This window comes from Narcine bancroftii, chromosome 1 (genome assembly GCF_036971445.1).
Source record: "Narcine bancroftii isolate sNarBan1 chromosome 1, sNarBan1.hap1, whole genome shotgun sequence".
Lineage (NCBI taxonomy): Eukaryota > Metazoa > Chordata > Chondrichthyes > Torpediniformes > Narcinidae > Narcine > Narcine bancroftii.
The window spans coordinates 337334026-337344770 of record NC_091469.1 but is presented as its reverse complement, the minus strand read 5'-3'; positions in this window follow the sequence as shown (position 1 = coordinate 337344770).

Genomic DNA, 10745 nt, shown 5'->3' with positions numbered 1-10745 from the left:
CATAGACACTCAGTGTCTCTGAAGGGTCACACTTTTGCTTCTCTATCATTTATTATTGGGGGCTCTGAGAAATGTTAATGGTGACTCTACATTTAGGGTAGATAAAGTTGACATATACATATATATATATATATATATATATAACATTTTTGTATTATTCCATGTCAATAAAAGGAACCTTAAATCTACCTCTTCATAAACTCATTTAAATTTGTTGGACAAGATTTCACACCAACAAATCCATATTAATTAGGCCTGATCATTCTTTGCCTTTCTTTTGTCATCATTTGTCCAACTTTCTTTTTGCTCATCTAAAAACAGGATCGTCACTGCAACCTCAGCTTACAACTTCAGGCCCTTAGAACTTCAAAAATAGTTCAACCACTGATGTAAGTTCTTCAGGCATGGCAGCTGCTACTCTGATGAGTAGCTTATTGTCATTTCCAGTGAGTCCTTCTATCCCAATTAAACTTGGACTGCAGTTCCCTTGATATTTGGCTGCATGGTCTCACTATCTTTCCTTTATAGCTATGAGCTGCCAGGTGGGGAGTCTAATTCATGTAGACTAATTAATATTCCCAGTTTTGAGGGATCCATACAGCAAAGTGGCTGATATTTTTGCTGAGTCCTGACCTCCCTTTGCTGAAAAAATGATCCATGCAAACAATCAGGGCTGGAATAGTATTTTGTATTGAAGAAAATTGAACAGCTGTAATTTGTGTGTGTATGAGGCAATGATGATACTACATAGGATAGACCCAAGCCTATTTTAATTGATACCTTACATTGGAACCTGATCTGAAGATCAATCTCTGGTGATGCAGAATTGCAATTCTCTGTCACAAGGATTTTGTACATTTTCTAATCCCTGGGCATGTGTAAGGATGCTTCCACTGTCAGGCATGTGACATTAATCTCCTTCTATTACTTTGGTTAAGGCTCAGATAAGGGAATTTTGCGTGATGTTGCAATTTTATGATTGCTTTTACTGTATATATTTAAAATGTCCAAGCAGGACTATTCCCCCAAAATAAACATTCGTAAAGCAGCTGAGTAAAATAAAAGGAGATAGAATGTTTCTTCGAGAAGAAAGTGCTCAGGTGGGCATCATTATTTAGTTATTTCTCATTATACTCCACGAAAACAAAACAGTAGAAGGCCTGAGCTTCAATAGGTCAAGATAATTTAGGCTCTTGATGCACATCAGCCTAATGTGTATTTGAAATATTTGATAATGAGCACAAATTTAAAAAAAATAGCATTCAGAATAAATAATATTGCATGGAAGAATAGATTATATGGAGTAATATTCAACTGAATTTGGGTATTTGTAGATTGGTTGCAATGTTGAAAAAAAGGAGTGAAGACGATATTCATTTAAAGCAGTGGTTTTCAAACTGCACCCCCCGCCCCCCACCGCAGAACTCACCTTCCACCTAAAGTAATCCCTATGCCATAAGTGCTTTGTGATTAGTAGGAGATTGTGGTGGTGTGAGGCATTACACCACTGTAATAACTGATTCTACTGATCTGGACTGCCCTTTCCTTCCCTCTTACCCCTCCCAAGAGATTTCCTGACCCATGACCTTGACCCCAATTCATTTCCTGCTCGGATCCAGGCCAGATTCTCCTTGAGCCCCAGCGAATGTCTAAGCTAATAAAAGGCCTTCTGACTCCAATCTACTGCCTCGTGGAGTCACTTGATTGCCCATAAGGGATTGCTTAAGCTGGTATGTGAGTGAACAGAAAAAGGTTTGAAAACCACTGTTTTAATTGTACTTAATTGACTCGTTAGGTGCAACGTTTCAAAGGAAATGGGCCAATAACAATATATCTCATGCAAAATATTTCAGTAACAATTGGGTCTCGAGCAGCGTTTCTCAACCTTCCCTTCCCACTCACGTAACACCTTTAATAATTCCTTACTAATCACAGAGCATTAATGGCATAGGAATTGGTTAAGGTGAAATGTGAGTTTAGGGGGTCAGTTTGAAAACCACTGATTTAAAGAAAAGCATAACAGTTATGTGGGTATATAATGTATTAAATATTTGTGCTAAGCTGTTCACCAAAAACTATAGTGAAGCTAAAATATTTTCTGTCAGTTAAAATGGAGGATTTGGATTTGGGAGGATTTCACCACCTTTTCTTTCTGAAAGCATCGTCGAGAGCTATAACACAAAAAAAAATCCACAGGACCAAAAGACTAGCTGGTTCATTAATGCTCCTCTCGACTAGAATGGCAGATGAATCACAATGGAAATTATTCAATGAAGTTATTGACGTGGAGAGAGCTAAATGCTGCTGAAAGCTGGAAACATCAGTAACTCCCAACAAATGGGGTATTTATGTTCTCCTTGGCAAAGTAAAAGGCAAATGACTAAAGCTATTACATGCATTCAGTCGAGCAGCCTCTCTCTGGTGTGAGTATTTTAAGGCACAAACCTAAAGCAGATCTTGGTAGGCTGACAAAGCAACTTCAGCATCTTTCACACTATGCTCTATCATCCTACAAATTGGACAAAGTAAGCCACTTTGAAATCATGTTTTTTTTTTCTTGAAGAAGTTTATTGTGTGTTAAGGTAGCAAATCAAACTGATGTCAAAATATATTGATGCAAAAACTGTTATGTGCTGATCCAATAGAGAATATCAAACAACAGCACATAGCACAATCTCCTTTGGAAAAATGGGATAGGGTGATCAGGATCTGGAATAAATGAAGAATAATGCTTTTGTGACTACGTGCGTACTGGTGCAGTTGGCAGAAGTGAACATCATCGATCTTAATATAATCCTTTTCGGTTGTGGTAAAGTCTACAAATTAGACCTTAAGGAATGAAGGTTATGAAACTTTTCTAATCATTTTGCAGAGAGAATTTTCTTTTACAGAGAAAATTGGAAGCAATCAGAACTGTCCTCTGCATGTGAATTAAAGTTTTAGTTTGAAGTCTTCTGGATTTTTTTTTTAAAACTAAAAGTTTTAAGTGATCAGTGCATAAAGTTTGTGATAGATTGACCATTGATCGGCTGCTTCCCCAAGTTAAGGGTGCCAGGCAACACACATCCTAGGCTCCCCACACATTCCTTAGCTATCTGCAAATGTCCCAGCATAAGCATTAATCAAGTTGTATTTATGTATTAATATTTTGGTTAATTAATTAATATGTTAATGTATTTCATGCATTAATCAATATCAATCTAAATTAGAAAGAATGTCACAGTCTCACACAATACAATCTCATACGCATAAGGTAAACATTAAAAGTCATATTCTCTAAGTTAGATAGAAGTCACTATTACAGTTTTATAGGTAAATGAATTGATTCATGACCTATAAACTGAAAATGCTAAAAAGATTCTGGATCTTTTGGAATCTGGTCAATTATATTCCCAAATACTGGCATTATCTCCTTTCCCCATCTTTACAATCCCATGTATCTTTGACCTGTTCAATCATCATACTCCCTCTTCTAAACACAGGTTCCTAGCCAGCAGGCCAACATGGTTCTTTCACATGTTAGTACTAGGATGAACCCACAACCAGCCATGCCCAAGACTAGAGCTATGGGGATCAAGATTTGCACTAACATGGCTCCCCAAGGTCCTAAATGAATCTGTGAATCAACCCAAGAATGATTTTCCTGCACTTTTAGATGAGCAAAATACATCTCTAATTGTTTCCAAAGCACTGAGTTTGTCATGTTATCTTCAGAATCCTGAATCGGCATGACACATGCATCACTGGTCAAATTTAGTGTGACACAGACTCCACCCTGTTTTACCAAAATATTGTCTATTGCCATCTCATGCTTCAAAAGGGTCAGTCTGACTTTTCTGAGTGCCTGTTAAAATCTGGGATCCTTTACTGCTCTGGTTTGCAAATGCTGACTTGGTGAAGTGATGTTATGTAAGTGATCAGTTTAGAAAGATATTCTATATCAAGGGAACAACCCATTCCCCATTTTTCTCCAGGTGAAATTTTCCAATGAAATTATTCTATGTTATGGAAGTGAGCCATCTCCCTCTTTTTCCATGAGAATTCTGCCACCAAATGTTTCTCTGCCTATGGGATTGGTCCAAACCTTGTGTTTCAGATTCTGGTGAATTGTAAATGCTGCCTCATTCCCTGCAGTTCCCTTTTTAGCCACTTTATAAAACCCCACCAACTATTCTCTCCCACTTCCTCTGTTCAAATTGAGGGTTCATCATCTGCATTAGGCCCTCCGGGATATGATTTTCTCCCTATTTTCCATTTTCCTAATGGGACTCCACAACCCCTTTTTATACCCAATAAGAATAATAAACAAAAATTATAGAACATAAAAAGAAATTTAAGCTTAGTCTCTCATTTGCATGTGATGCTGGTGATGCTGTTCCTGTCATCTTCACCTTCCTTCTCCTGGTCTTGCTCCCTAGCTGGAGGACTTTCCGGTAGTGGTTGAGATAAATCCATGGTCCTATCTCCTTTAGCTTGATTGCATTTGATGTTGACAGAATCACCCAGAATGGTCTGGTTTGCCTAGGTTGTTTCCATTTGCTCTTAAATTTCTTCATGTACACCCAGTCTCCGGGGTTCATCTGCAGCTCAGTGTATTCTAATGAGGGTTCTTGTGCTTCCTGTACCTGGGACCAAACAGATCTGACAGCCAATGTTCATCCTTTCAAGTACTTTCCAAGTTCTTCCACCACTTCTAAACTTACCTCATTGCTAATGGACTCTGTCATTGGCATCGATATCTTTCCAGTAACCATCTCATGCAGAGTTAAATAGGTATATCTATATTTTTTTCTACTATTTTTCATGACCATGAGTTGCTAAGGATAAACATTGTACGCAATTTAATCCTGTCAGCTTGCAAATATTTACTGTTTTAGCTTTCAAGCTACCTTTACATCATGGTACTCTGCCAGTTGATTGTGAATGATGCACACAAGAGAATTTGTGTAATTCCCATAACTTTACACAATGTTCATTTTCAAAATGAGACCCATTATCACTACTAAAAGTCTGACGAACTCCAAACCTCGGGGAAGTGTCTTTCGCAACTGTTTTGGTGTCTGCATGCTCAGTGGAAAATGCTTCAACCAACCTTGAGAAACTGTCAATTATTCCAGGGCAGTACCGGTTCCCTTCTGCATGGTTGCCCATTACTAGGTGTGCAAATGGACCCTCTGGTGGTGCCTTGGAGCCTGATGTTGTTGGAATCCTTTTCTTTGTTTCCTAACATTTTTCACATCTCAAGATTGCATGGTTCAATTTCAGTATAAACCAATGGTTCCAAATTGCATTCAACATCTCCCTCCTTGCTCACTCCATGAGCTGCTCTGCAAATTTCCTGTATTAGTGAGCTTGCCACCACAATTTTCCCTGTCATAATTTGTCTCGACAGACCTGCTAATTTGTCCATGGTGCACTCTTTGTTTTCCCAGTCTTGTTTCTCACTATAGGCCATTTCATGTCAGGCCTCCACCTGGAGGCCGACTACAAGAGCGGATCTAAGACTTAAAACTTACCTTTCAGACAGCAGTCCTAAAAGGCTGCTCCAGTGTCCTATTCATATCCAGAGGCACCTCGTAGCACCCTCCGGAGCTAATGAAAAGGGGGTGACTGGTGCTGTAGCACCACCTGCCATAAAAACGAGGCAGAGAAATGGCCATCTTCCCTCCCCATAACCTCCCATGCAGCTGGAAAATGCTAATCCCGCTTGACCCATTGGCCTCACTGGTCTCAACTCACCTGAGCTTGCAGTACACTTTAGCTGCTGAACTTCAAAAACAAATCCTTCCCAAGATGAAAATGTGGCACTCCAAAGCCAAGAGGGTTGTGGGATTCTTGGGATCAGCAGACAGGTGCAGAGCTGCAGAGTAGGAGAAGGTGAAGCCTGGGAGAGGGTCCTACAGTAAAAGATGGTAGATAGAGGGAGAGACAGCATCTCAAACAAGAGAGATTAATTCATTTCTAGAGTTTAGTCGATGGTCACCCCCCCAAAAATATCCCTTTAGAAACAGTGAGTGGAGGATCATCTCTGGTCCTCAACTCCCCTATCTGTGGGACACATACCGGTCATAGTTGTTACCTTGGTTACCTCAAGTAGTTGTAATCGCTGCTCTGACTCTGGTACCCACCTGAGTAGCCATCACACTCTCCTAGCGTAAACCAATCGCTGTTGATGGTGCTCTTCTTACTCTCCCAACATCTGCCACCACTCATTGCCATGACCATTGCGGCCACATCCTATCTTCTACTCAGCGTGGCCTTCATGGATTTGGCAGCTGTCAATTCATCAGGTCGTCAAAAATGATGATGTCGATGCTGCGTAACGTTGCTGTCCCATGTTCTTTAAGGGCAGAAACCTTCTCAATTTGCCCGTACTTGGTTAACATTAGCTTCCTCATTACAAATAACTTATGAATTGTAAAAGAATTTTTTATTAATTGTTCTGAGTTCTCATTGAATGTGGAATATGACTGTTGAAAAGGTTCTTGTTTATTGTTTCCACACTGGATATAGATACTGGACTAAATACTCCACCTCTGGCAGTGGACCTTTTGTCCATGTTTTTTTCACATTTCATTGCCTGGCCTGGAATATGTGCCTCATGTGCTCAGCAGGGGTTACCAGTCCTTTTCCCTGAGTCTCGTACATTACAATGGCTGCAATTGGCCAGCATGCCTCAACAATTCTTATTTTTACCAGCCTATATCTACAATCCTTTAGAGCCTCGTAAAAACCCCTGAAGTCGCCAATGTCAGCGCTGAGCTGGGTTCGTTTGGCGAGGCTAGTCCACCACTCATTTTGGATCTCCCAGAGTTTGCGCTGAAGATGGCTGCATGCACGACGGAAGGCTTGTTTCTTCTCTGGCCAGGACGGCTTTGCAAGGTGAGCCTGGTGGGTAGCTCGCTTCTTTGCCAGCAGCTCATGGATTTCCTGGTTGTTTTCGTCGAACCAGTCCTTGTTTTACCTCGAGGAGAAGCCCAGTACCTCTTCAGTGGATTGCAGTATGGTAGTCTTCAGCTGATCCCAGAGGGTTTCAGGGGACGAGTCCATGAGGCGGATTGCATCGTCGAGCTTTGCTTTGAGGTTTGCCTGGAAGTTTCCTCTCACTTCGTCTGACTGCAAGTTTACAACATTGAACCTCTTTCTGGGGGCTTTACTGTTCCTGGACTTTGGCTTGAAGTGAAGGATGAGCTTGCAGCGAACCAGCCGGTGGTCAGTGTGGCATTCCGCGCTGGGCATGACCCTGGTGTGGAGCACATCTCGTTTGTCTCTTTCTCGCACCAGGACGTAGTCCAGGAGGTGCCAGTGTTTGGATCGGGGATGCATCCAGGTAGTCTTCAGGCTGTCCCTCTGCTGAAAAAGGGTGTTTGTAATGATAAGCCGCTGTTCTGCGCAGAGCTTCAACAGGGGGCACCCGTTGTCGTTGAACTTGCCGACACCATGCTTGCCCAGGATTCCTGGCCAGGTTTCTGAGTCTTTGCCGACGCGAGTGTTGAAGTCGCCAAGGATGACAACCTTGTCGGCTGTAGGGGTGCATTGATTGAGGTTGCGCAGATCAGTGTAGAACTTGTCCTTTTCTGCTGGTTCCGCCTGGAGGGTTGGAGCATAGACACTGATGAGGGTGATGCGACGCTTGTTTTGAAGGGGGAGTCGCATGGACATGATCCGGTTCGAGTGGCCTGTTGGGAGGTTTTCGAGTTTGGAGGCAATGGAGTTCTTGACCATGAAGCTTACACCATTTCATCGGATGCAAGGATTGACAACGAGATAGACAACAGACTCGCCAAGGCAAATAGCGCCTTTGGAAGATGACACAAAAGAGCCTGGAAAAACAACCAACTGGAAAACCTCACAAAGATTAGCGTATATAGAGCTGTTGTCATATCCACACTCCTGTTCGGCTCCGAATCATGGGTCCTCTACCGGCATCACCTACGGCTCCTAGAACGCTTCCACCAGCGTTGTCTGCCCTCCATCCTCAACATTCATTGGAGCGACTTCATCCCTAACATCGAAGTACTCAAGTTGGCAGAGGCCGATAGCATCGAATCCACGCTGCTAAAGATCCAACTGCGCTGGGTAGGTCTCGTCTCCAGAATGGTGGACCATCGCCTTCCCAAGATCGTGTTATGTGGCGAGCTCTCCACTGGCCACCATGACAGAGGTGCACCAAAGAAGAGGTACAAGGACTGCCTAAAGAAATCTCTTGGTGCCTGCCACATTGATCACCACCAGTGGGCTGATATCGCCTCAAACCGTGCATCTTGGCACCTCACAGTTCGGTGGGCAGCAACCTCCTTTGAAGAAGACCGCTGAGCCCACCTCACTGACAAAAGACAAAGAAGGAAAATCCCAACACCCAACCCCAACCAACCAATTTTCCCCTGTAGCCACTGCAACCGTGTCTGCCTGTCCCGCATCAGACTTGTCAGCCACAAACGAGCCTGCAGCTGACGTGGACATTACCCCTCCATAAATCTTCATCCGCGAAGCCAAGCCAAAGAAGAAGAAAGAAAATCTACAATCATTTCTGCAAGGTCCCTTAAACTCTAAAGTTACTATTTATTTTACTCTTCTTGTAATATTCTCCTGTTCTCCTCCCACCCATTTTATTTTCTCTGTTTTCTCCTTTTTTTTCTGTTCTCTCTTTTATTTTTAAAAAAATTCAGGTTCACTCATGGCTGGGGAGGATGTGTCCTCACTCTAAAACTTCCATGTGTCCCACGGTTCATCTTACTCAGTTTTCTTTCAAAGTGTGTGCTATCATAATCTCTTACTCACTCTTCCACTTCATTGTCAACATTGCTTTTATCCTTTTCATAAGCAGTCAATTCCTTAACAAACCTGGCTTTCAAACTCTTATGTACTCACACAAGGAGTCCGTCATTTGTTCAGGATTAGATCTGGGACCGCCAGACTCCATGGATCCTCATTCACAGATGTTTGTAAAACAAAGGTATCTACTTTCCTTTTCCCAAGTGGCCAGTTATCTACCAAAGGAACCTTGTGCCCATTGACTCTCCTTTGCCCAGTTATTGAACTCGGGATTGGCTCGCCAATTGTGGATGGTCGCTTTTTAATCCCTTCGTCCAGGTCCAGAGTGGTGCTGTTTTCTTCAGAAAATGTACCATGAGGAATGGAGGACTTGAACTTTCACACGTTTGGTGGGAGGTCCATCACCCGTGTAGGAGATCAAGGAGCTGCCTGACCATGGGTTTAAATTTTCGAACACTATCTGGTATTAACCAATCTCTAAAGAATCACTTCTTAGACAGCAAGCATTATCCTATCAGCATCTTCATGTTAACCATACTGTGGACCAATCACACAAATTCTTGTAGGTCGCATGAATCCAGAGGAAAAACAAACATAATTTTGAGAAATTTATCAGCCAGCAATTATCAAGCAACTCAGATCCTGCGGCCTCTCACTGTCCATAGTCAGGGCTAGTGGAATTTCATTGTCAAGCAACCCACTCACTGTTCCAACTTATCTGTAACCATCCCAGCATAAGCATTATGTGACAGATTATTATGTTTTCTATTATGTTTTAAAAGGAAATAAATTGTGGCAGGTTTTTTTAGTGTAGGTCACATGCAAACACTTCAAAACAGATCTTATTTAAAATGCCAGAGCTCTGCTCAAGCCAGAAGTTCAAGTTCTGCTGCCTTTGCAAAAACTTTGAAGAATGCCTATAAAGACTTCACAAGTAGGTGTTAATTGGACATACTGTGGAGTAAAGGATTGTTTTTTTGCAAAACAACATATGAAAGAATGCAGAAGATCAGGTGTGGTGCTGCAGTCTGAGTGCAGTTTGCTGTTCTAAGAGGGTCATGTGTTTTTTCTCAGAGAGAGAGAGAGAGAGAGAGAGAATTCAGTTCTACAGTTCAGCAGCAGCAGCTGGGACTGGAACAGGACAAGCTGGCAAGCTTGTGGAAAAACCCCATTTTGAAGACATGTTTTGAGTTCTTAGTTCAGCCTGGTCAAAGCCCTTGAGGTCCATACAAGAGGAGATGGCTGGCTGTATAATGTTTCACTTGAAATAAGGGAAACAGAAAAGGAACTCCATGATGTCCTGAAAGAAAAAGGTTATCATCTGGAAAACCCTGATGAGGCAAGTTTCTTCAGCAAGGCACTGAAGTGGCTGATCGGAAGGAATCAGTTGTTGGTGTCTAATGAGTAACAAATCTCACTCTGAAAATTGACAAGAACCTTTCTGAACGGTAACCATTTAACTTTCAAGCATCAAAGCCTGGTGAAGATTCATAAGTGTTAAATTCTGATCACAGTATAATAGTGAAATTGGAGGAGTGAGAAGTGAGATTGGACTGTGAATCAAAAAATTTTTCTGAACTTGTATACACATTACATACATGTACACTTAGAATTAGAAGGGGATTAAGTCAGGTTAATAGTAATAAGTTAAAGTTTGATCCTGTTTTCATGTTTAAAGATAAGTAAAAGAAAACTTTTTTTAAGTAACTATTTGTCTTGGTGAATTTCTATTGCTGCTGGGTTTTGTGGTCCTCTGGGTCCATAACAATTAATTAAGCTGTATTTATGTATTAATATTTTGGTTAATTAATATGTTATTTTTAAAATGTTTTAACCAACATCAATTCAAAGAGAAAGATCCTTACTTCTGCATTGTCAGAAAAATCTTGAGGAGACAAATAGGTGATTTCTGTTCCCACTTTCTTGTAAGGCATGGATCTTGGTGAGAATCTCATCCTCAAGTCTGTTAC